At 39.3% G+C, this 27,023-nt stretch overlaps 1 protein-coding gene across 45 annotated transcripts in view; it reads right to left on the bottom strand.

The window, feature by feature from the left end:
• ZBTB20 (zinc finger and BTB domain containing 20) overlaps positions 1-27,023 on the bottom strand; it is a 473,003-nt gene that overhangs the window by 289,561 nt on the left and 156,419 nt on the right. For all 45 annotated transcript variants that reach the window (XM_086882894.1, XM_086882871.1, XM_086882906.1 and 42 more), the window contains one exon: positions 21,741-21,816. The gene's annotated coding sequence lies outside the window, so the exon portion shown is untranslated. The remainder of the gene's footprint in view (positions 1-21,740; positions 21,817-27,023) is intronic.

Below are 27,023 nucleotides of genomic sequence, written 5' to 3'. Positions count from 1 at the left end.
CACTCTGCAAAGGTTATCAGAAACTCCAACTGAGCCAGGCTGGGCAAGCTCACTGTCCTGCAGGGTGAGCAGAGCACCTGGGGTGAGAGGAGCACACAGAATCTCCTCTGTGCCAAGAGCCCCAGGCTCAGGGAAGGAGATGTGGACATTTCCCAAAGCAGCTGCTGACAAGGTGAGCTCGGGAAGGAGTGGAGAGGCCTGCTGGAAGCCTGGATTACGTTCTGGGGGATCGGCAGGACCACGTGCTGTCCAGAAAACGCGTCACTGTGGTGCGGGCTGGGAGCACACGCGCATTTTCCACATTCACCATCAGTTTCAGAGAGCAGCTTTACCTCCAAAGTACCTCTACAGCAGGGAAAGAGCATCCCCTTCCTTTTTACAGCTGGGGAATGTAGGCACAAGTACATTATTGACTTTTCCAGGGTTATTGAGCCAGACAGGAGCAGCCAGATCTTGGTCTGGTCTGCTGATCAGAGCCTTAATAACACCAAGCAATCCTCCCTCCAGCTTCAAGGCCACAACGTCTGCGGTTTAGTCTTTTCACAGAGGGCATAATCTGGGCGTACGTAAGGATGTGCAAGACAGGAAAAAAACCTCTTGTTTGATCTTCACAGGAAACCTTAGCCCTGAAGTAACCTTGAGGTAACAGAAATAATGAAAAACATGATTTTTCCTTGCAAGTTTAACACATGAGGTTTGAAGGTCATCAGTGTGTTTTTGTCTCTGAAGTGAAAACTGGTGTTTTTACACTACACTTTCAGCTTAGTGGTTTTAAATTTTCTCTGCAAAGATGGATCCAAGCAGTTTGTTTACCAGGTTAGGAACTGAGAAAAAAAAAAAAAAATCAACGAGATTTAAAACTCTCCTTTGCTTAAATACCCTTAATATTTTATTCACTTAATATTAAAAAAATAAAAAAATCATCTTGGCTTTTTTAACAGCAGAGTCAAACCAACCGGAAAATTCACCTCCTACAAGAAATTTTGAAAGGGAAAACTCCAGATTGCAACATGCTAGAGAAATGCCTTCAGCTGCAGACAGAACTGTATTGTAATGAAATCTTATATTTTGACTTCCTATCTCTCCTTCCCTCCAAAAGATAGGGAAAACCGCTGGATTTCAATATTGGTTTAGTTCAAGTCCCTTCCCACATAAGGGCCACTGCATAGGATACAGACATACAGAATTATATGCCTGAAAATTTATTTTGCAGACTAACTGCACACATAAACTCATAAAAGAAATTATTATAAAGTTAGAGAGTATGACTATTTCTTTAAAAATATTTTTTCCCTTCCCTAATGCATGTTGCTAAGTTATATAAGTAGTTTTAAATTAATTTCAGAAGCGGGGATTACTGGAGATCACTAATATTTTTTTTCAAAATATACAAGAAGCAACAGCAATGTTGGAAATGGACTGGAGCTGTGAGGTCCCCATTCTGCATCTTCATGGCACTTTTCTGGGGCCCCAGTGATCTTCTGTAACCACTGGGAAACAGTGATTTTTATATCTAGAGATCAAAGGGGCAGGATCTGTTCTTTGAGGACATGAAGTCCTAATACATGCTAAAACTAAATGCTCTTAAGTTTCTCACTGTAGGGAACTTGGAAAAGAGACTTTGTTTTGCAGCATTTATAGTGCTCTGCGATCAAAAGATTTTAGAAAAAACAGAAAAACACATACAAAAGTTGAGAGAACTGTTCCAGACCTCATCCTAAATTAACGTTATATAGAAAAATAATAAAATGGACATAGACCTCTTTCATATCAAGCTTCCCATTTTATTTGGGTCTATTTAGACCCATTTTTTGCTGTGGCAAACTGTATTCTCTCTGGTCTCTTAGACAGTGGGTTTCATGCATTCTTGCATATATTTGAACTTTTGATCATTTTCCAAAATTTCACTGCTAGTATCCTAGGCAGCCATCAGTGGGCAGTGATATGGGTCATTCTAGTTCAGAATTAAAAGGAGATGAGTGTGACTGATCCTTTTTTTCAAGGCCAAATCTTATAACAAATCATCTGGAGAACTGCCAACAACTTCAATAAGACCAGAAATTGTCCCTACTGTTATCTAAAAAACTTCATGTGCCGTATGAGAAAATCAGGGTGCAAATTCTCCAGCCAGATTAGACTCCTTCTCCTACAGACTGGGAAAAGGATAATCAGACAAAAGAGCAAAGGGAGGGACTGCAGACTTTACTGATGCCTATATGCTATTGCTCATCAAATTCCAAAATAGATGGAGGAAAAGCAGGGAAATGGGAGCAGTGCTGCATCAGTTCTTTCTGAGCAGAAGTGGAAACACTACCCTTTTTTTCAGCACAATTTAAAGAAGGTTTTATTACCTAAATAATGTATATTGTATGTAAATATAATATACAAATACACAGGGCTGCTCTTGTCTTAATCCTTTATGCTTTGCTCCCGGCAAAGAGTGAATGGAAGAAAATAAAGCTGGAATATAAACAACTTATGAAGTTTGGTGTTTTTTTGGGTTTTTTTCCTTTTTTTTTGTCAGAAAGTGACAGGACAAGGGGAGAAACCTATGCTTTTGTTCCCCTTTTTTGAATTTCATGCTCTGGAAAGATGTCAGTATGTCTATACAAGTATGCATGTGCATGTATGTATGTCGGATTTACTAGAATGGCAAGGAAGAAAATGAGGCGATCTCAAAAGAAGCCAAGAATCTGGGACTTTGAATTCTCTGACTTCAATAGTATTTCAAGGACTTGGAATGTGACAGATACTGGCATATTGTGTCTTGCTGTGAATGAGGGGTCGACTGAAGCTTTACAGTGTCTCTGTTCCCAAACAGGAATACGCACACAAGGCACATCTGAAAGCTTGGGATGTGATGAGGCGTTCTTGACCCCTCCCTTGCCAGTGTGCAGTGCTTACCCCAATGAATGCCTGGCCTTTTACTGACCTTTAATTTCATAATAGGCTCATGTTGACAAAACACTTGAAAATGAGATCAACACAGATAGGTAGCCTGTGCTGTGATACAAAAAAGAGTTTTCAAAGGCAGGGGAGCAGAGGAGATAAGCAGTAGTGGCATACATAATGGGAACTACATGTTCAGCTGTTTGCATGTGGAGCTATCATCTTCAAGTACTGCATCATATTATTAAAGCACCTTTTTTCTTTTTTTTTCTCTAAAAGCCTATAAAACTTTGTTGTTTATTTTTCTTTTAATGTTGTTTTTGGTCGGGTTTTTCGTTGTTTTTTTTTTTAATTTCATTTTAACTAGTCCTATATTCCACTCACTTCTATTAGTCAGCCACCTCTGAGTCAAAAGAAAAATGCAGGTAGAAGGTGGAAAGAGTTTGAGAGGAGAATCAGAACCAAAGAATTTCAAATTGGAGCTTCAGACCTCATAAACATCCATTTTAGCAAAGTTACCTTTGTCTCACAGCTCTTTAAATTTCAGAGCAAATACTCAGAGTGATAATTTAGGCACAGAATGTTTGTATTAAACAGGGGCCTCCTGCTCTCAAGTTTCTATAGTTTACAACGAAGAGTTTATTAAACACAACTCTTTCTGTCTGACATTCAAATCCATCTCGGCAACACACTCTCCTCTGGATTTGCGCCACCGAATGAAATGCTTTGGAAAAACAAAATAAACCAAAACCCTGCTGTGGAAACAGGACAAATCTAGTTTCACATCCCCTGCAGAGAGAGAAACAAGACGGAAGTAAAAAGCACCAAATGGAGCTCATAAAGCTTCACTCTGATCTCAGCCTCCACATTCTGGCAGAAAGTGCTACCTAAGAGATGTGCTCTGCTTCAAGTGAGAACAGCCTCTGATTGCACCGTGAGCACAAAAATATATTGTCTGTGAACAATTACCCTGAACAAACTCTGAATAAGGGAAATCTGACTACAGAATAAGGGGAAATGTGGTGGGAGGCAGGCTAATTGTCCCCCTCCCTTGCCAAGACCTTATCTTGCATGCCAGCCATCTGTACTAGCTGTGCCTGCAACTACAGTTTTGTGGGCTACGCTGAACCTCCTTTCCACAAACTGCACCACAATGAGGTGCAATCGTCTTGTCCATCAGACACCATCCACCATGGATGGGAAGTGATTTGAGTGCTGTAACAAAACCAGTTTCTCACTTTATGTTCATTTTATCACTGGTGGTTGCTCATATTCCTTATAACATTCCATGCAGCAGTTCAATAAGTGGAAGGAAACTCATCCTAACCCACAAGTGCTATGGGGAGTCAAAGGGGCTGGTGTCAAAATTCACTACTTCTTTCTCTTTCAGCCCCATCTACAAATAAAATGAATTTATTTATTTGGAGGTCACTGCCAAGAATAGGAGCACATTCTGAACACTGTGAGACAAATGTGACAGAAGGAGAAGAATGCACACATGGGTACAGGCTTTCTCCATTCCTGGATCCTGGACATCTTCACTTTAATTAAGTTTTGAGGACAATCAGCAACTTAGAGAGAAAGTGCATGATGGGTTCAGGACTCTTTTTGAGGTTTTTGGTTTGTTTTCTACTTTTATACAGAATCCACATACACTTTGGTACATATACAGGCACACAGTAAAGAAAAAGCACACAACTAGACAGACACAGGGAGGCCACCTGGTGATCAACCAAGCTCTCACCTTGCTTGCAAAACTACTCTGAAATTCAGGTGGGAAGCAGCTTTTTCTGCAGGAGAGCACAGCAGAATGCTCTGCCCAAATATGGGAGTTTCTGTAATACAAAGCATTGCTGACAGCTTTCTTGTGAACCCCCCATGATCACATTCACTATGGGAGTTTGAGTTGGCTTTATTAGAATACTGGGCACTCTGCACATACTCACTGTAAAAACCTCACTGGGCTTTTACAGCAAGAACATCTCCCATGTCGTATGACAGTCTCTGTTTTAGATTTTAGTCCTTTATTCCTTCAGAAAGCAATGTTCTGCTGGTATTTCTCCTTTTTTTTTGTTAATTAATTCATTTGAGACTATTCCTTAAATTTTCATTTTAATGCATTTTTTTGTGGGGGTCTATCAGTGACTTCTAAAGCTGCATAAAACTGCCACTGATTTAAAGTCTTTGTTACCATACATGTTTGAATCTGCACTGTATGTGCACATGTATGTATGTATGCACATGTGCATGCGTATGCATGGATTAAAAAAAAATAGCAAACTGAAAACCCTTGCCAACTGCATCTTCCTCCCTCCTTCCTTCTCCATTCTGAGCAGGTTCCTGCTATCAACTGCTGGAGTGTGCTCACTCTACACCTAGAGCTATAATTATTTTGCTTTAATTTTACAAAACCTTTTGTTCCATTCCCACGAGCCCACCTGATCCTTATATTACACTTGCTCTATTAAAACACTCATGCAGAACAAAGCACAGTTGTACTGATTCATAAGTAACTCACCCCCCACCCCTTCTTTTTCTTTCTACTAGGCTCATGCATCTTACCACAGTTTCGTGACACTGTCCCTGATACCACTCCATGGTCCCATTTTTGCCTTTTTTTCCTTTCTTTAAACCATTATTTTTATGTGCTTAGGGTCCAATTACACCACTGTGTGCTGCTGTTTTGAATTGCTGTTGTTCTCAGTCATTTTACGTTACGCTCTTTGGCACAACCAATATAGTGCAGAGGGTGTTATGGAATTTATTTGTTGTAATCAGACTCTAGGATTCTTTATTATTATTATTATTCATATTCATAGAGTACAAGCACCAGGGCTAGCCCTGCATTTTCTCAAGGCAAGCCGAAGGCCATTTGTGGCCAGCCTCTGACACCAGCCTCCCCTATCTGCAGAAAAAAGGCCCAGCAGCATCTCAGATGAAGGTGATCACTATTATTTGGGCATGGCCTGCATGAACCACTAGGCTTTACAGAAGACCAAAGACACCAACAGCCCTAGTAATAGCATCTTCACAGAGGCACTGGTCATTTCAGATTTAAAAAAAAACAAAAAACCAAACAAACCTCTCATAAATTATTGCTGAAAAATGGAAGGACCGAGTACAGCCTGTCAGTAAAGATGGGAATAATAAAAGGGCTGTTTCATCTTCTAGTCCTGTATAACTTCCTTGAGCTGAGACAGCCTTCATTTTCTGGCTTATAAAGCACTAAGCATTTTCTTAGGACTAAGTAGCAGATAAATAATCAGCCAGAACAGTGCATGTGAAGGCAGTGCTAGCAAAGAGCAAATAAAGCCAAGCTCTTGGTAGACACCTTCTAAAGATGGAGAGCAGGACATTCTGCAGTGCTCTACTGAACACCAGAGGAGGTGAGTGAGCACAGGCCAGGCAAAGGGGTGAGAGAAGGCAACAAGAGGAAGGAAAATGGGGTGTGTGTTTGTTTTTCTGGGTGATGTGTAACAATGGTGAATACCAATGCTTTCTAGCAATTAAAGAGAATAACAGGAAAAAAAAGGGGAACGCGGCAAGGCATAGAACAAACACATCTGTACAGGGTACAACCGAAAGTTGCAATTTACCAAAGAATAACCATTCTGCACATTTTATGTAGCATGTCAAATCTATCAGATTTTTCTCTTATTAAATCATCATTCTACAGCAACAATCATTCTCTCAATCAATCCCCCGTGTTAACAACTCTTAGTAATGACTAACTTGGCAGGAACTGATGTTTACATATATTTTAAAGTCCTGAGCACTGCTCTGTATTTTTTGGATGTTAAATTTCCTTTACATTTTGTCTCTTATTTTTTAACCTGTTTTTAAAGGATGGAGGCATTCAATTGGAAAATAAAGTTTTGTGACACACACTCAGATTATGTTAGTTCAGGAAATTGGCAGTGGGATAAGAACAAAACCATTCACCTCCTGATTGCTGATTCAAATCTAGCCCAAGTGAGATAGTCACAGAAGCTATAAGCCTCCCATGGTGGCTTTGTGATTTGAGATTATTTTTTATGAATCTCAATCCACTTTAGGCCAAGAACCAGAATCGCAAATCCACTGCCTGAATGAGCATTAAGTGGCATCACTGCACACAGTAATGAGGGAGATGCCAAAAACCAAACTGGGTTTGGGGACAAACTTCCAACCTTATCCTAAGAAAAAATCATCAAAAAGCAGGGTATTTTGTTCCACACAAACGTGGAGTGAAGGAAACTTCGCTCCACATAGATATTTGTAGGAATATCTACCTACCAGACAGAAAATACCCCTTTGTAGTCACATCAGCTGGTTGTTGCAACATTTACCTGAGGTGTCTTATGTTGTGTCCCTGTATCACTTGAGAGCTGAGAGACAGGGAGGGCAGGAGGAGAGAATACAGCAAAGGTTTTTTATCATAAGCCCTGAAGAAGAAGCAGCAAACTCATGCAGTCCTTATACCTCAAAATCAAAAGACCCTCAGAGCTACTGAAGGCTTTGGTCATTATCTGGTCCATTTTTCCTGCCTAGATAAGAGACATAAATGAGGCATTTAATTTTGCAGAAGACCAAACCTAAGGAGGTTGCATTTTTTATTTTATTTGGGACACGATTGATTAACAAATCTATTAGCAAAGCCATTTCACTAAACAAACATCCTATAGCATAAAACAAAATAGTGATGCTCAGGCATATTTCCCATGGCTCCTTCTTTTAGGGAGCATGAATCATTAAAATCACTTGGGACTTAGCTATTCCTGCTTCTTCCCTTAGATACATTTGCGAACCTGAGAGAGGTAAAGATCTCAGGACTCACAAGTAGATTTAAGTTTTCCCACTGTCTGTGCTGAAATGGAGCCAATGCAGATTCTACCTTTGGATCTGCACTCAGGTGCCTCTCTGTTATGTTTCATTTCATATTTGTGATCTTTATTCCTTAGAAACAGGAAAAATACACAGCTGACACACCATGTTTGCATGCAACTTGGAGTTGTTCTTCAGTGGCTGTAGCTTGGACATGCACTTGACTATTCAAAGGGACGTGACAGGAGACAAAGAGCTTAACGTGCCTTTTAAATGGCTAAATATTGCTAATTTTACATGGGGAATTTTGGGAGCAAGTAGTTATTCTCAAAGTTTTCACAGACATTACTGAAAGTATTCATGTACACGTCAAGAAAAGTTGGTGGAAAGGTCCCCCATTTTCTCCTTCCCTTGTTCTTAATTTTTTTTTTTTCATGCCCTTTTTGGCAAGAAGAAAAGGGAAGACACTGACAAATGAGAAAAAAAAAAAAAGGAAAAAAAAAAAAAAAAGAGAAGGTACTGATTTGATGATTCTTGTCCAAAATAAAATGTTTGAGAAGGAGTAGCCTTACAGATTGTAAAGTAGAGCTGTAAATACATACACATATAAATGCTTCTATTATATAAAGTTCCAGTAAAATGTATAAAAATTCTAAATATACCTAAGCAGACAGACTTTATACAGTTAAAAATTCAGCTGCTAAACTGGAAGAAGCAGACAAACAATAGTAAAACTATTAAGAATTTGGGAAAAAAATCACATCTTTTATATTAATTTAAACTTAGGATGTGACACAGAGAATGTTGATTTAATTTAGGAGTCGTAAGGTTAATAATGCTGAATCATGGGCAAAGAATTCTAATACACATTGCATCTTCCTAAACCTTTTAAACTGTTTTGAGTATGTTTTGGGGAGGCTCTGAAATGAGCCAGCTTGTCAAGGGAACCTATATCTGAGTGAAAGCCAGTGTTCAGTGCATGACTCAAAATCATAAATTACGAGGTGCATTAGTCCAGCAAAGCAAGGAACCACTATTTCAGGGAACAGGTATGGCTTCATTGAAAATAAAATGAAATAATTTTCAGAATATGCACTAGACAACTTAAGCTCTCATTTAACCTGAGTTTTATGGACAGTGACTACACTTCAGGAAAGCACTTGTAGACTTGCTCAGTGTTTTCAGGAAAGCTGAAAGCACCAGGAATCAGAGAGAACTCAGATCTAAGTGTGCTTCAATGTGCCTTGTCTATTGTGATGAAAAAGGTAGCACTAGGCAAGCTCAGGTGCAGGAGCTGCACAAAGGCCCACGCTGATATGCTGAGCACTGTGATGATGTGCCGTGCACTGGTGTGCTTTTCAAACTGATTTTATGTGATTGATCCTTTTGATCTGTCAATCTGGACTCTTGGAATTCTTGGTCTCTGTGAAAGGTCAGATTCTTACTCAGAGCTGTTTAACTTCAGAGATGACATGTTGGGCTGGAAGCACTGGAATTTAACCAACACCTTCAGTGACAGTACATAGGCAGGAACCAGACCATCACTTTCTACCAAGTCACCTGCAAGCTGAGAGCCTTTACCAAGAGTCAGAGGAGACAGACCTTTACTGTGACATCCCCGTGACATGTTCACCAAAATGGAGAATAACCCAACATTAAATAAAACCTGTTCAGTTATTTTCTACAGAAAGAGTCTCAGATGAAGAAAGATTACCTCAAATGAAGATGGCCTCACTTATACATGCCAGATTTGGCCTTGACATGGTATGTGAACCTACAGCAAGATTTGAATTTTACAATTAGCTTCACATGCTCCAATTAGTTTCTCAAGCTGCACAGAAAGGAGAGGAAGCTCGATAGTAAGACAAAAGTGAGCTTTTGAGAAAACATTATAGGGAATAATTGTGCTCTGGAGAATTTATTTATTTACTAATGCAAACAGTACACACTGAGATAACATCTGGCAGTGTTTATTACAATGAAACCCAATCAATACTTCTGTCTACTACAATATCTGTCCACAAAATAGTCATTCCTCCTGGCATCCACAAGAAATACTCAACTATCTATTACAGTAGCCTTTGTCAGCAAAAACAGAGGTTGACACCCTAATTCTTCTATTAGAAAGAATTAGATGTACGTAGACAAAAGAGTGATGGTGGAAAATTGGAGAGAGAGATGCCGTTTGTAGCATCACAAAGAACATCAGAAGTTAATAAATCACAGAAATGAAATTTCAAGCCTATGAAATGTTTTCGGTTGGGAGTGACCCTCAGGATTATATTGTTCCACCTTGTCCCCCATGCCAGGAGCAGGAGTGGAAAGTTTACCTTCCACTAAAGCAGGTTGCTCAAAGCCCTGTCCAGCCTGGTCTTAAACACTTCCAGGGATGGGGCATCCACCACTTCTCTGAACAACATCCCTCAAGAATTTCAAAAAGCAACACATCCCAGATCTTTCTTTCTTGTGTCTCAGAGGAAGGTACTGGTCTGTGGGAAGTTGAATCTGAGCCAGCAGTGCCCTGGAGCCAGGAGAGCCAACCCTGTCCTGGGGGCATCAGGCACAGCATCACAGGCAGGCAGGGGAGGGGATTGTCCTGCTCTGCTCTGAGCTGGGGCAGCCTCACCTCCAGTGCTGGGGGCAGCTTTGGGTGCCACAAATATAAGAAAAATATAAATCTATTTGAAAATGTGCAAAGAAGGGCTATGTGAAGATGGTGCAGGGCCCTGAGGGGACACTGTATGAGAAGACTGAAGTCACTGGGTCTGTTCAGCCTGGAGAAGAGGAGGCTCAGGGCAGACCCCACTGCAGTTACAGCTTCCTTGTGAGAGGAAGAGGAGGCACAGGTACTGATCTCTTCTCTGTGCTGACCTGTGTCAGGACCCGAGGGAATGGCCTGAAGTTGTGTCAGGGGTTGGGTTATTAGGAAAAGGTTCTTCCCCCAGAGGGTGGTTGGGGACAGGCTCCCCAGGGAAGTGGTCACAGCACCAAGCCTGTTCACACCAAGAGTTCAAGAGGCATTTGAACAATGCCCTCAGGTTCATGGTGTGACTCTTGGGGTGTCCTGTGCAGGGTCAAGAGTTGAACTTGATGATCCTTCTGGGTCCCTTCCAATGCAGGACAGTCAATGATTCTATGATATTTTTGCTAGTGAGCTACTAGGCCTTTTGAGGCATTTTAAAGCTATAAGTAAAGGGAGAAAATTTGACTTTTCATTTCCTTTTGAAGTCAGGATTCAAAAAGAAGTGATACTGAACCTTTCCACATAATTAAAAAGCCAAAAATAAATTTGTTTTGAAAGTTCTGTGTATTAGAATTTCCAAGTAAGCCCTTTCATTTTTTGCTATTTCTGTATTTGCATTATTGCACATCACTGTAGAAAAACTAGCAGCGTTTCGTGCAAAGAAAAAAGTCACCAGGCATTAGCTTAGTTCTTACTGAACCTTCACCTTTCTGAAATCTTTGCAGCCTAACAAACAGACTGACGTGCAATAAGATATGCATTACTACTTACTTATCACAAAATTAAGCAAAAAATAACAAAACCACACAAAACAAAATCAATACTATTATTTTTCCTCCTTACACTTTTAATTGCTATAATTTTGCTTTTGTTGAAACAGTCATTTCCAAAGAAAAATGATATGTCTGATTAATGTGACTATACATAAAATAAATGTACATTTGCCCCTGCTTAATTTCACATTTTACTGGCTCATTGTTAAAGGCATTTCTATTTGTAAAGGACCTAGAGGTGAAATAAGACCTTCTGTGCTACACGAAGTCCTGAGGCATGGGCTATGTTCAGAAGTTATTGTGGTGATATGTTATCTTTTTCCCATAAAAACTTCACTTTGACAAGATAATTGGGATTGTAGTTATGAACTGGGGAGAGCTGGGAGAAGAGGGGACACAATTTTCATCTCTCCTGGTCTAGATCTATTGGACAGAGGAGAGCACATTTTAATTTGGACTGGTACACTGAGCAGCCACTGTATGCCATTATATGTGATTCTTGTTTCTATAATGTGTGTTTGGTAAGATTTGCACTAGGATTTCTTATTAAGCTTCTTACTATTTCTTGCCCTCCACACCAATAATGCCTTACTGGAACCTAAGAGTCCTAATGGCATGGCCTTTAAAGATGAAGAGGGGAAGAATTATAGCAATAGTGATATATTGGCAAAATGGTGAAAGGAAAGAGAACCTGGCTTTCTGAGCACTGAAACTGGTGAAAATCCCACTAAAGTAAATGGAGTCCCTATTTAAAGAGCAACAGTACCACCCCCACTGCTATCCATTCAGCCACATGAATCTGTGCTACACTTGCAAATACACAGAATATTTGACCTAGCTTTAAGTAAGAAGATTGAGATTTTAAAAGTGCAGAACAGGCTCTATTATCTCTTACTATATTTAAAGAAACACAGGACAAATGGAGACTGGGTTCTGAAAGCTCTCAACACTGAGTAAGATCGGTGCAGGAGTTTCCACTTGCATATCAGTGATGCAGAGGAATAAAAAGGCCAAACTGGGACAGAGACTGGGACTTTTACACCTGGATTCAGGACAAGCAAGTGCAGCAACTGGGCAGCTTCAGTTCAGCGAAGAACTGGTTTGTCTGAACTGTATATGAAATTTGCCAGTTCCTCATCAACTCCACAAACTGAAGAATTGTTTAGTATTAAAACTGAGCTAGGTAAAATGGGGGAAGGGAATAATTTTTAACTAATATAGTCTCATAACCTTTCTCAAAAGAAGTCCAAACCTGAAAATAGGAATAAATCCAAAATAAACCTTCATTTAATCACTACTGGGCACAAACATGTATGTGACAAATTTTTGTCACTTTGGTATTAAAACAGGATAAATCTAGTTGTTTCAAGGAAAAAAAACAAAACAAAAAAAAAACCGAAAGGCTCTCTAAAGAAAGCAGGATGTATTTCTTTTACCAAAAGGTAAAAACTTTTCCTCTCCATCAGTTATGGAGAATCCTGCATTACAAGCAGGACATCAGCCAGAGCAGTTGGTGTCTGTCCCTTACCTAGGGCAGGACTTTTAAAGGGGAGGAAAAAGACGAATACATATGACATACCACAACCCAACCCACGTAAAGGCCCAGCTCAAGCATATATGTTTGCAATGATTCCTGTCTCCACTGAAAGGAATGTGAAAGAATCCCAGGGACTTTTTTGGGGCCAGGATTTCCCTCTTTATCTGTAAAAGAAGTGATCAGGAAATGGTGGCACTTCATCCAGAAATGGTGTGCAGAGATCTGGCAGGGATCACAGGTGATAATTATGTTTGCATAACCTCTCTGGGCACTACAAAGAACACTGGCTTTGTCACATTGCTTACCTGCAGCCCTGAATTTCTCCCCAGTTCCACAGGCCTGAGTTGCCAGCTGTAGGAAGCAGCAGAGGGGAATCACAAAGTTCTATCCCATGCAGACAGTGGGATCAAGTACAGGCAGCGGCAGAAGTGAGACGTGTTTCATAACATGGATATTCAGGTTTCCTACCATGTCAACAAAGAAAAAGCAGCGAGGAAAGCCTACTACCCTTTCTAAATTTCCACCAGTGCATCCAGGATTAATCACAACACAGCTTTGAGAATAAGTTCTGCATTAAATAGAGAAATTCTACTTTGTTATGCAGTATATATCTTTTACAAGAAATGGAAGCATAAAGAGCTTAAAGAATATCTACTATATGGTATAGATACATTCTAAACATTATGACAGAGATAGTGTAAGAGATTTTTAGAAATTAAATGCTTTTAAATATAATTAAGTGATAATGAAGACAATCACATAGAAAACTGTGCCACTGACAGTCTGACAATGCAGGGACATCAGAATTGTTTTCCACCATTCTAGTGCACAGGAAATTTCTGCCTATCTCATATTGATGAAAGGCAAATCCTATAAGGGGAGAGAAAATGCATTCATAAAAAGGTAAAATGTACCTAGCACGTTTGGAATTCTCTAGGACATGAATGGATTGCAGTAAGGAAAAATATCTTGCTGGTAAGAAATCCTTGGAAGAATCTCTAAGTCTTTAGCCTCTAGAGCTTCCTTCTGGTTGTCTCTAGGCTGAACACCATCCAACCAGATGCTTCCCTTTGCCCTTAATACATCCCAAGTACTGGACAAAGCCCCCAAATCTCTGGGGTTTGAATTCCACTTGGAGTCCTGCACCTAAATGTTACTGCATCCAGCTTTGGACCTGATAGCACCATGTCCTCTCACCACCTATTTCCATATCTTTGCAATAGTCTGAGATTTACATATGAAAAGAGGATGATGTTTTGAGCATCACAGAAGTTCGGGGACTATCTGAATGCAAAGCTTTGGTTCACTACTGGTCCAAAAATGTATGTATTTATATTTGTTATAGATTATAATCATAACTATTAGCTGGGATTACCTTCCTACACTAAGAATTTTCCTGAACTCTTGCCGAAGGACAATTCCCTGGACAGGGCAGGAAAACACTTGAGGTGACCATGACTAGTATGCTGAGGAAACTAAGTATTTGATAGACATTTAGAGCTGCACTAACATCTGAATGTTCTCTTCAGTGCTGTTCTGGAGCCATGAGTATCAGCACATAGGCACAAGAACACCACTGCATAATAAAGACTGCTAAAGTGAACAAGAGCTTGCCATGATAAATGTGTTTTTGAATGGCAAGCACGATCAGAGGAAGGGCAGATGTAGCTGTAAAAGAGCAGTATTTTCTAAGTCACACACACACAAAGAAGCTGAGAAGTAGTAATACACCTATTTCTGACACAGGAAGAAACTGCAAATGGGATCTGGAGTGAAGTCACATGGCCAAGAGGCACTAAGACAAATTAAACAGCACTGAAGCCCTGACAAATGTAAAAAGCATTATCCATTCTTTCCTGCAAGACTGAAACAGTTATGAGGAATCAAATCTTTTATGTTCAGGTGCCATCCACGAGCATCACTACCTATAGCAACCTTTCCTATTGGCTCAGGGATTTTTCACTTCTAATCATGCTACACTTCCAGTTGAGTTGGTAGACTAATTTAATTCTGCAACTTACTGGTCACCTTGTTCCTGGGTCCCTGAGCATCCTCTCTGCAGTCCTCAGGCTTTTGTGATGCCCTGACCACTGGAATTTCCCTCTGGTTGCTAACAGCATGCAGGCTAAAGCTGTCAGTAAGGCACTAAATTCGCCCCAATGGATGATCATTTTAGAGCTGTTTGCTTCAGGAATTCAGTATCACTTGTTCTGGGGAAGTGACAGCCACTCAGACATAAGAAGGTTAGTTGTGTATTAAAACAGGGCAACAGACATGACAAAACAGATTATCCTCTTCACTTGAAACCCTAATGAATGGAAAAAGGAACTGGGAAGAGATGAGAATTCACCTATTTTTCCACTGATGGTCTGATCTTACAGTATCTATACATAGGAACTGCGCCACTATACCCCACCTAAACTGACTGGGGCTGCATGATCATGATCTAATCTGGTTTGGATTCAGAGAGGACATGCAGTGATCTGGTGCACACCTGCTATCAATGCTGTTGAGAAAGATACATCTTATTTCTTTAAAAGGTTCTGCTGGTAAGAGTCACTGGATTCTCGATTACTTGCTGCAAATCTTGGAAGAAATGAGATAACACTCTTCCATTCTACAAAAGATTTTAACTATTCAAAATTTCAATAAGAACACTGCATGAACTAGAATGAAATTTCTAAGGAAATATGATGAAAAAAAAAATCTGCCAAAGAAAGCAACAGGTTCAAAAAATTGTTAATGCAGGTTTTGACTCAGAGATGCCTTCAGTTATTGCTGACACCAAAACATTTTGCACAAATACTTCTCTTTGGTTATTATTTAAAAATAAACAAATAAATCAAATATTCTGATCTCTTTCATGCCAGTGGAAACTGTTAAAAACAACAGACCAATTTTGGCACAACAGATTAAAATCTCTTCCTAATCTATTATCTATACACTTCAGGGGCAATGACAGGAAAGAAGGCAGAGAGAATGAGATCCTCTATAGTAAAATTCAGAGCTAGACAATTTAGCCTAGTGAAGAAAACAGACCAGAAAATTTGGGTAACTCACATTCATCAGACTTGCCTACATCAGACTCTGGAATTTGAAATGATTCAGCGAGAGTGTCCTCAGGGACACTGATGTAAATACAGAGTAACCACAATGCCTTTCTCTGGAGTCCCTCCCATTATACACTGGTTTAACTACACAATTGCATTTCAGATAGAACAAAATAGAACTTTGGAAAAAGCCAGGTCTGTGTTACTTTTTTTCCTTTCATAGTTTATCTAATGACATCTTTGGTCTGAGATAACCTTCCTCGCTCAATAATATTTAATCTTTATTTTATCTTGAAGCAGAGTAGCAAATGCTTTGATAAATGGAGTGAAAAATTTTCCACTTTCACCATAACATCTTCAGGTGCTGAAATGCTGAAGTGTTTTACTACAACTTGCTACAGCAGTGCTATGCAGGGAATCAATGCTTATATTCCCATGCCTTTTTAACAGGAGTGAATCACAGCCCATACTCCTTTATATACTGTAACAAGCACACACCAGAGAGCCATTTTCCTATCCCCATCTATTGTGGCCACTATTCTGCAAAAACAAGAGCTGTCATCTATGAAAAAAGTCATGATTTTACCCATTTGTGCACTACAGCTGATATCCTTAACCTCCAGACCTACAACATACGAACAAACAAAGCCCCACAAAACTCCCCCACCTCCCCAAAAAAAAACATTAAACATTTGTAAGAAACAAAAACAAGACAACCCCACGAGAGAATTAATAAAAATAATTCCCAACTCCTTTTCTGTGCTAAGTTGTGAATGAGATTGATTAAAACCAACCTGAGAACTAAGAAAATTTTCTTAGTTCTTGGCCAACTGCATTTTGAGATTTGCAGTTTCATTAAGTGAAAACATCTTTCTAGGATGTTTGCATGAAAATTCAGAAAACAGGCAATCATAAGAAAAGAGAGACAATTACAAAGCTCTTAATCTCCTGAGACATTTACCTTTTTGTAGCAGGCTTTACTCCAGCCTCATTACATATTTGCTCTGATCATCAGTCCTATTTGCAACTTTCAACTGTCTCTATGGTCTTTATCAGAGGAGCTTGTATCAGGCAATACCTGGAGTGTCTCCATTAATCCAAATTTTAAAAACCAGTAACTGAAACAAATCAGTATTTGTGCACTGACTGGAAAGAAACCCCTGCAGACTCACCATGACTGAAAATGTCTTTCCGTGTCTATACGACTCCCTCCTCTGTTCTTCTCTAAAAAAAGAAGGGTCAAAGAAAAATGCTGGCAGCCCAGTGAAATCTTTGAAGACACAGTGTGCTTTCAGTTATGAGAGGATGGAAAAATGAGAACCCTGGAGATCTTTTTGGGAACATTAGGCTTTATTAATCAGGAATGTACTTGCCACATACCAACATTCCCAAACGGTACACTGAATCAGAGAGATGCCAGGGAGTAACAGAACCCATCCAGCTTGGTCATCTGTCTTATGGGAAGTCCCAGCACACTCTGGGAGGTGGTTTTTCAAGCCATTCCTTAAAATTAAGAAATCTGCCCTGCTTCCATAGTACCTATAGGTTGTGTGTTCCAGCACTTTACAACGTATACAGTCACAACGTAGCTCCTATTATCTAACTTGGCAATTTTCACTGCTCATTGAACTGATTTCTTTAGGTCTTTCTCCCAGTGGACATGAAGAACAATTAATCACTGTGCTCTTGATTATAAATTTTCACTCACTAGATTTTTTTTTTAATATATTCTCCTTAAGGTACAAAAAAAGAAGCATTTTCAGAAGCATATAATGCCAGGTAGGGCTCCTACATATCCTCTTGCCCCTGGGTCAGATAACGACCAACCAGTTTCTGCTTTCTCCACAATGCTAACTCTAGGACAATTTCTGCCTTGATAAACATTTTTGACCTCTCCACATTTCCACTGGGGTTCCACAGGTAGAAATCAGGGCAGAATTTATCCCCCTGAGTTTCTGGATTAATGCCTTGGAAAAGGAAGGGGAAAAGGCAAAATTAATTCTCTTGGTTAGTGCTAACACTATTCCTCAGGGATAGCTGGCCCCAAGACATTGATCTTTGTTCAAAGCAAGAACACTTCTATACTCATTTCACATTTCCAACACAGCTTCTGCAAGCCAATATCTGTATTAAAAAAAGGACTTAAACTCATGAGAGTCTACATTTTGTCAGAGGACCAGGAGCTGGGGATGGACTCAAAGCCCATCTTAGACCTGAAATTCTAGCTAGAACAGCAAGTTATAGGAGGAAAGGACTGGTCCCAAATCCATCAAGAATTGTGAGGATTCTTGCACTGTAAAGAACATGTAGTGCTTGTTTGTTGCTTCAAAACTCTTCCTTCATCTAAAAGCAGTGCTGTGATGGACGAAGGCCTTCCCAGCCCTGACATCCTGACGCTACACATGCAGCCTGCACTTTGGGATGCCAGCTTACTGTGTCACATTGGCTTGGGTTCTGCCTCTTCCTTTCCTTATGCCTGCAAGCTCAATTGAACTTATGAAAATTCAAACTGTCTTCTGTCTGTTTCATGCATCATCAGCAAACAATCACTAGACAAAATGAATTTGCTCTCTGTAATTTGGAGGTTACACAAATGCCTCTGCTGTATAATGCAAAAGGAAAAAAAAAAAGGAATAAAGTTTGGTATGCAAGGTTAACTCAGCATGGAGGGAAGTAGCAAAGAAACAGAGAGAGAACATGAACAATAAAACAATCAAAAGTGGGGAGAGTGACATGAGAAATACTTCTCTAAATTGGAGTTGGCCTTGCTACTTTTGAGTGATGGGATTGAACAAAGGTACAAGGAAGTTGTGAAAGATCACCCCCAAGAGTGGCTGTATCACCATCCCTCATGTTTTGTCTACACAACATACTTATTAATAATAACAGTGGTTACTATTTATCCCCTAAGAGCTCCGCAAACACAAATTCACAAATGCAATAATGTTTACAGAGCTGTATCAGTTTGAACAAGATTGAAAGAATGATCTGCTGCACAAGGCACAATGAGGTTAAATGACTTGTCCAATGCCACTCATTGATCCAGTATCCATTAAGATTAGAACACCAGGTCTCTTGGTCACTGATAAGATCAGGCCTTGTAAAACTGAAACCTTGACAAACCTACCTCTTTTTTAACAAAAATAACATGTCATATACTCCTTATTGCCCTCAGCCCATGAAAACGTAGCTAAAACTATTGCTTTGAAAGCACATCTTTTTCTTCCACACACAATATGTGTGCTGTCATTGTCTCGTTCCAAACTCATGCAGACACTGAGTATGAGTAGAGGTACCTCCTCATGTTTGACTTAATCCTATTTGGGGTTAGTTGCAAACAGCAAAGTACTAACTTTTAACTTTCCTTAAAGTTAAGTATTTGAGTAGTCCCACTGACTCAATAGATCTATTTGCCTATCAACCCACATGACTTTAGTTCAGAGAACCCAACATAGCAAGAATCCAGCCCACAGACCTTTTGTATTAGGAGAATATCAGTGCCACATTCAGCAAGTGGAGCTTTTCATGCAACTGTCTGAGAGATGTTCAGGTGATGTCTAATGCCATGTACCAGTAATTTTTTATTAGACAGAATTTGGCTTATATTAATCACTCACTTTAGGGACACCCCTACACTTAAGCAAGGTTTCCACTCATTAACTAAATACATAAATTACAAAACTACCAGGATATGGCTCGCCTTTTCGCTGTTTTTGGGTTAACACAGGAAAGCCCAAATGGCAAGTTCACCTTTTTAAGGACCTCACAATTAGGATCTCACCTGATTACAGCAAACATATAGGAAACAAATCCTTAAAGCATACCTTCCTCTATAAAAAGTGCCACTGCTTTTATTGTGTGATGCAACTATTTACATGGACACGAGGTATAGAAAGAACCACATCCTCACATCCTCACTTTACAGGATATATGTGCTTATGTAAAACTTTCCTCACCTTGTTCTTTTGTATTCCAGAGACAGGCTATGCCAAGGCTACAGAACTTAGAAGCAGCTACAAGTTTAAAAGTGGAAGGGTTTGTGGTTTTTTGTTGTAGTTGTAGTTTTTATTTTGTTTGTGGTTTTTTAAGTTATTATCACAAGAAACTCAAGGATTAAAAATGTGGCCCTTCACGGAATAGAAAGAAGACCTAGGCAGAACAGTCTTAGGAGTCATGATCCCACACTCCATTCCCAGTCTGACTACTGATTTTCTTGGACCTTGAAAAAGCTGCTCAACATCTCTGTGTGGATGCACTTGACACTTCTGACAAAAAAGGGAAACGAAAAATATTTCCTAAACATGAGTTTTACACTTGTGTATTTATTTCCTCTTTAAAATCTAGAGTTTCATATAATGGAAAAAAGCTCATCCCAGCCAGCACCAATTGCTACTCTTATTTTGTCTTGGGCTGTCCATGCAGGACTTAGTGACCATCTGGATCCGAAGGATTCGAAGAACTTGCCTCTTACACTGCTGCTGCATTTTGGAAAGAGAATTACTCCTGCTTTCCAACAAAAATTTTTCTGGTTGTTCACACTAAATTGCAAGACAAGCATGAAATTTGGTACTCAGAGATTTAGAAGAGCTCCCCTATTTTTCCCTGAGCACCTTCCTTTAAATTGCTGCTGGACCCAGCAAATCCATGAGAGTTTTCAACTTGGCTCACCAGTGTAATTGAAAGGTTAACCTCTGGTGGCCAAGGAAGCTGCTCACATTCAGCAACGAAGAGCAGAAAATGTTAAATACCATTCACTGGCCACAGCCTGCAGTTAACACACAATATTTAAACAACACAATGGCATGGCCCTTGCCAGTAATGTAAAAACACAGTGGAGTAGAGCCAGAATGGCACAATCTGCCTGTCTGAGTCATGCTTGGCGCTGTGTGCTGGAGGGGCAGGCTTCAGCTGCCCACAGTGTAACTGTACCCTCCAGCTCAGTTACAATGAAACATTAAAATATATTAAAAAAAGGGGGTGGTGGTAAAGGCATGATAAATCCCCTCTAATAGTTAAAATATTTTAAAACTGAAGTACAAAAGTACTACTTTGGAAGGAGTCTCTGGATTTCATTACAGAATGCACATTTTGATCTTAAACAAGAAAACAAACTGACTTTGCTTTGTAATATTCCGCAGCTTTGCACTGTTCAACTGAAATTGATCTTTTTCCTTCTTTCTACAAGCTTCTGGATTTTTTTCATATATTATTTAATTTGCTTAAGAGTATCTGAATCTGCTATATTTTCCAATCCTCTTTTGCTTGTCTGTTGTTCAGTCACTGAAGTTCCAAATCTTAATTATTAACCCAAATACATTCAATAAACAGATTCTAAATAAGGGTGGATCAGAGTGATGTGCAATCTGACTTGCATTTATGGAATAACTATTCCCTTAGAAAAAGATTCCTTTCTTGATGAGACGTAGATGTTATTTTGACTGTTTTGTTGTGTCACAGCAGAGATGAATTAGGCATTTCTCCCTTCATCTGCACCCTAAAGCAGCTGAAGTCCCCTGTGATGTCATCAGAAAGTTGTTTGTTTTTTTCTCATACAAAGGAGAAGAATTTGTTACGACATCATGAGAAGAGTATAAACTGAATTTTGTGCTATAAGGAATCTTCTGCTACTTTCTGTTATCTCTGCACCAACGTGCAGAAATCCTCACTGACAAAGCGACAGCAACTGTAAATCAACAAACAGAGATGCACAGTATTCCTAATACTATTCAAAACAAAGCAGGAAAGAATGATCTATTCAGTGCTCTGAAATTAAAGATCTGCAAGATGTAAGTTCCTTTTTAATTTTTAAATAAAACACCCTTTGAACTTCTAAATCCCATTCAAGGGGACTCTGACCTTTATCCAAGACCAGCTACTGTGCTAACACTTTGGATGCATATGGAGGAAAAATACGGACAAAAGGTACCGGAAAAGCTTTTACTTACAGGAATGCAGTGTGGCTTAATCTTTTTGTTTTTAAGGTGCAGTGATTTCAGCATCTACAATGTAACTTCAGGCAGTCTGAAAAGAAACAGGTTAAAATCTCTTTCAGTTATAATTGGTATTTCAGATTTAATTAAAAATTAAACTTTCATAATGTTTCACCATCCAAAGCAATGCATTATCAGTCAAGCGTAGCCTTTTTTTTTTTTGTTAAAAGAAGCTCTTCCCAGAGTAGTTTGCAATGAAAGAAAAAGGGAAAAAGGCAATTGAGAGTAGCAAAATATATTTCTTCAGCAAAAGATCTCTGAATAATTTGGAAAGAAGCCTTCTGCCACTTAATTTTAACAATCAACCTTATACTAATTAAAAAAAAAAAGCCCACAATTAAAAAAGACAGAAAAACACCACCACATACCAAAGACTATGAGGATAAAAATGTTAATTTCAGCAAAACAAGGACATTACTAGGACCAGAACATACGCACCAAAAGGGAAAATATGGTTTTACATAATGCCAGCCAACAACATTTTTTACAAATTCGTTCTACAGCATGCAGCACTTTCAGACTGTTGCATGGAGGAGCAGAGAAAGACAAGTTCAAAAAGAGGAAAGCTGTTTTTGAAGTGTACAAGGCAAAAGGTCCCTTGCAACCTTTTGTTAAGGGATATGAAATAGCTCATCTATAAAACTGCATGGTTTCTTATCATGTAAAATAAATGTCACATTACTGTGCAAAACAGATGATTAAGAAGTGATGGCTGCAGACACAGCATTTGAACAGATGCAAAAAAAATAATTTTTTTTTTCAAAATGCAATTGAAATAGTCGGAATGACAATAAAACTCCAGGGGTTGTACCATAAATATGAGTTTAAATGTTAGACTGGAGTTTAAAACCTGTGGTTTTAATTATATCTAATTATAAAGGCTCCAAAACCAGGAGAAATGAGAAAAACAAAAAAATATTAATAATAAATTAAAACAATTTTGCAATAAGTTGTCAGGATTTGGCCTCGTAATAACAAACCATACAGCAATATACACAGACATACAATGTACCAATGACTCATTAAAGGAACAAATCAAAACTTCATTAAATTTTATTTTTAAAAGGTGACAGCAGAACTTGCCTAATTTACCCCATTCAAAGTCACAGCTATTTCTCCTCACCAGCAGCACACTCACAGAGACGGTCAAATAAATCCCGGATGCAAATCTAATACTGTTTTTAAATGTACCACGGGCTGGGAGCAATTCCTAAGTCTAATTTTACTTTGTTCTCCCATAAGTAAAAATCCAATTCCTCAGACGTCAGTGTTATATGAGGCTTCTCAATCCATCCTCATGGATGTTTAAAATAAAACGCACCGTGTCAGACAATACATTGTCATACAAACATGTTCATACACACACCAATACCACAAACAAAAATGAGCTCACAAACTTATTTGTAGGTTTAAGTTTTCCACTCTGTCAAGATCAGAGGTATCGAAGAGCAAGAGGCAAAGCAGAAAGCACGGAAGGGGATAGCACAGGAAGAATCAGAAACAATTCTTGAGCATTTGAATGAACAAGAGCCCCCTGATAGAGGCACTAAGATGATGCTGCCACAAGATAACCTTTACAGGCTTGGATGAAATTTTTCCTGAAGGAACCATCTGACACATGTGTTCCTCTTCCTTTAGACAACCTTATATCAAACAATATTCCTTCTTTCTCCTGATTGACATCTAATAAGGTAGACAAACAGTGAAGAAATCCAGGCAAAAAATTGTTAAGTCCATCAGCAGCAGGCAACAACACAACTGCCACATTAGTGATAACAGTTTCGGCCTCTGAATTTCCATTTCTTTCACTTTCTTCCCCTTCCAAATTTACCCCTTTTCTGACATCTTCAGGACTGTAACACTGGCTTGCTGGCAGGGAAGGAGATGGGCAGCAGTATTTAAAATCCAATGCTATTTCTTCTAATGAATGCAGGGAAAAACTGACCTCAACTGAGAAAACAAAGAGCATTCACTGAGGGTGAAATGTATCCCTGTGTAGAGAGCCAGCATAGAGACTGCACCACTGAAGCCCTATTGCGATGACCTAAATATGAATAAATTGGTGCATGGACTTCACCACAGCAAATTTTGTCCAAAATCCCTGTTTTCTTGTAGAGAATGAGGAAATACATAGCCCTTTCCTGTCAAAGCACTAAGGCATAGCATCTCCTTCTCATGCTGGGCACAATTCTGACAACTGCTCTTCAGTGTGTCTTCCTAGAAGTTTTAACCTGAAGTCTTTTCTGCTTTGCCCACGTTCTTCTGACTGGAAAGGGGAAGGAGGGAACACAACATTTGGCATTAGTCTGTAAGTCAGCCCGAGGGCAGAGTGCCTGCAGATCAAGTGGTCCCTCTCCTCAAGGCAGACATAATTAGCACACGCTGTGATTCTTCTAATACAAGAAATGGAGCATCGGAAAAAGCTCTCTGTGAGAGCTTGCCTTCCTGTGCACAGGAGAGGATGCTCAACACTTGTGGGGCAGGAGATCATGATTGTTGAGTGAAAGGGGTGCCCTAATCCCCTCGTGGAAAGAAAGAGACATGGCTCAAGAACAGTCAATGAACTTCTGCTTGAGAGAAGCCCAAGAGCTGGAATCGCAAGAATGGGGAGTATGGCAGGTCAGGAATGAGGCACAGGAGTAAACTGTTAACAACAGAGCAAGTGTTACCTCTTAGTAAAGGCTGTAAAAAAAAATTATCAGAAGGTAAACAGGCTTCACTTTGATTTCTTACAAGTCCTTCTGGCCATCAAGCTTATGCAGAGTCTGAAAACTTTGAGAGGAAAGCTACCAACTCGACAACGACTGAAATTCATTAGCAATATTCCACAACTTGCATGAACCCCTGGCTCTGTTTTGCCTGACTCATGTTTATGGTCAAATTCCCCACTTCCATAAGAATCAGATTCATTAAATCTAAAAATTAAAGAGAAGGAAAAAAAGTGTAATTTGTTATCGAGAAACATTTCAGAAGAAGTCAGCCTTCTGCAAACTCATAGCAATAAAAGAGTTCCATATCTGTAAGGCTTTGATTTTCCTTGAGTACCTTAAGTCAGCTGGAGCAGGTCAGTTAGAGTCATATACAGCTGATTAGTTACGAGGAAAAGGAAGACTAGAGGAGAATAAAGTAATACACTTTTTGATATCTTTAGAAATTTTTAGATATAAAAATTACAACCTCAGTCAATTCATCTTTTTCAAGTTCACTTCTTGAACTGGAAAGCAACACTGAAGCCACTGCCACAAGTAACTACTCAAAGAAGGTAAAATACTGATGTCCTCACTTAAGAAAAAAAACTTCCTTGATAATATTAAGGAGCTCTTCTTCAACAACCAGAGAATGAGGGAAAGGGAGGGCACTGGATGAGAAATGGACACACACAAACAAAAACCAAAGCCCTTTACCTTCAAGAAAATATTTGAAAATACTTATGGGCCAGATAAGAGACCTCAATCTAACTTCAGAATCTAAATAGTTATTTAGGATATGGCCCAGAATAATTGTGTCACAGAAATGAAAAAGGAAAGTCAATTGTACAGGCTTCTCATCTAACAACAAATACACAAACTCTGAAATTGGAACCAGTATAGACAGACCAGTACACTGCTCTGTTCAGGTTCATTGGTAGCAAAAAAAAGAGCAAATCTTATTACATACAGCATTATTTTACTACTTTTTTTAGGTGAAATCACTTTAGTTGGTATTAGTTCTCTATAAACAGCTTTATTTTTTTCAACAGTCCCTTGTCCTGACTGGACAGAATTAAAAAAAAAAAAGAAAAATAAAGCAAAAAGTAATGCTAGTGCTTGAAAAATCCTCCCAAAATGTTTGAATTGGAACTCTTACCAGACTTTCAAAAATATGCAGGAATTTAGGTTATTTCCAGTTCTGCCTTCAAACTCATAGCCATTTGTGACTCAAACCAGAGTCACAGGGCTGCTGATGGGAGAAATCTGGGGGGCTTTGTAATCTGGGAGAATGGGAGCAGAGGACAACCCATAGCACTGTGCTGAGATCAAGGGTTCCTCCCACTGCAGGACAACAGGAGATTGAAGGTTTCTTTGTCAAAATGGTAAATCTCCATCTGTTATTGGTTCACTGCAAAGATGAGCACCCACAGAGATTTTGTATTCCTCATGGCATTCATCATTTGTGTTTACTTTCCCAGTGAAGATGACATCCATTACAAATTTTAATTTCCAAACCATGGCTCTTTAAGCTGAAAAAGCATTTTAATCAGGAAGAAGGTGTATTTTTGGCTACAATTCACACACACCCCACATTACCCAACAGTATTTGAACTCTTTCTGTTCAGGTATGATAAAACTTTACTTTGAGCTAAGACTGAGACTCCTTGAAATCTCAGTTTCAGAAAGTTAGACACAACCAACTGTATAAAAGCTGCAATGCATAATCCACTCTAATGGTCACCTGGAAACAGGTACTGGATGCAATTTCACCACAAGGGCCCTCAAACCTGTTAAAGTGTTGGATCCCTTAACAGCACAGTCCACTCCCCTCATTTATCCCTACTGCTAACAGAGTAAGCAACAAGCACTTGAGAAGCCCAGCTGTGAAAGCACATGAGAAGCTGAACTTCTCAACACACAGAAGAGTTGGTCTCTATAATTGCACTTTGGATCTGACCTGGACTTCTAATGTTTAAGAATTTAATGGGTAGTTCTGTAATACTTAGGTGGGACCCAGCATCCTTCTAAATACCTCTTGAAGCTTTCCTCCTACGCAGGGGCGATGATGGTAATCAAGTTGGCTGCTGAAAACCATGATATTCCTTATTCCAACTGTTTTCTTGCACAAGCTGTCCCTAGATCCTGTTTATGTTCCCAAGGAACAGGAACAGTGACAGCATGCAGCTTTCACGAGGCCTTGCCCAAACAATTCTTTCTCTAAAGACACAGTTTTTCTGTGAAGCAGCTCTGAAGCTGGTATTTGCTGAGCATCATTGGAATACAGCTTGAAGACTTTACTTATGCCCTTTACATGGTATCGTAGCAAATAAGCTTCTCCCACTTCTTTTCAAAGTTCATAATGCTTTGATCTTCTCAGCCTCCCTACTCCTGCTGAATGGTATCATCTCCCATGGCTCATATTATCTTTAGTGCATAAAATGATAATACCTGTTAAGAAGCAGGCTCTATCACATAATCACAGCAGAACCTTCACATTTATTCTGGTTTAACAGAGAAACTTACATCAATAAATGTTTCATTGTGATGG

This window comes from Cyanistes caeruleus, chromosome 3, assembly GCF_971803275.1.
Source record: "Cyanistes caeruleus chromosome 3, bCyaCae1.hap1.1, whole genome shotgun sequence".
Taxonomy (NCBI): domain Eukaryota; kingdom Metazoa; phylum Chordata; class Aves; order Passeriformes; family Paridae; genus Cyanistes; species Cyanistes caeruleus.
Note: the sequence above shows the minus strand (reverse complement) of the source record. Positions and strands in the feature narration are given on the sequence as shown.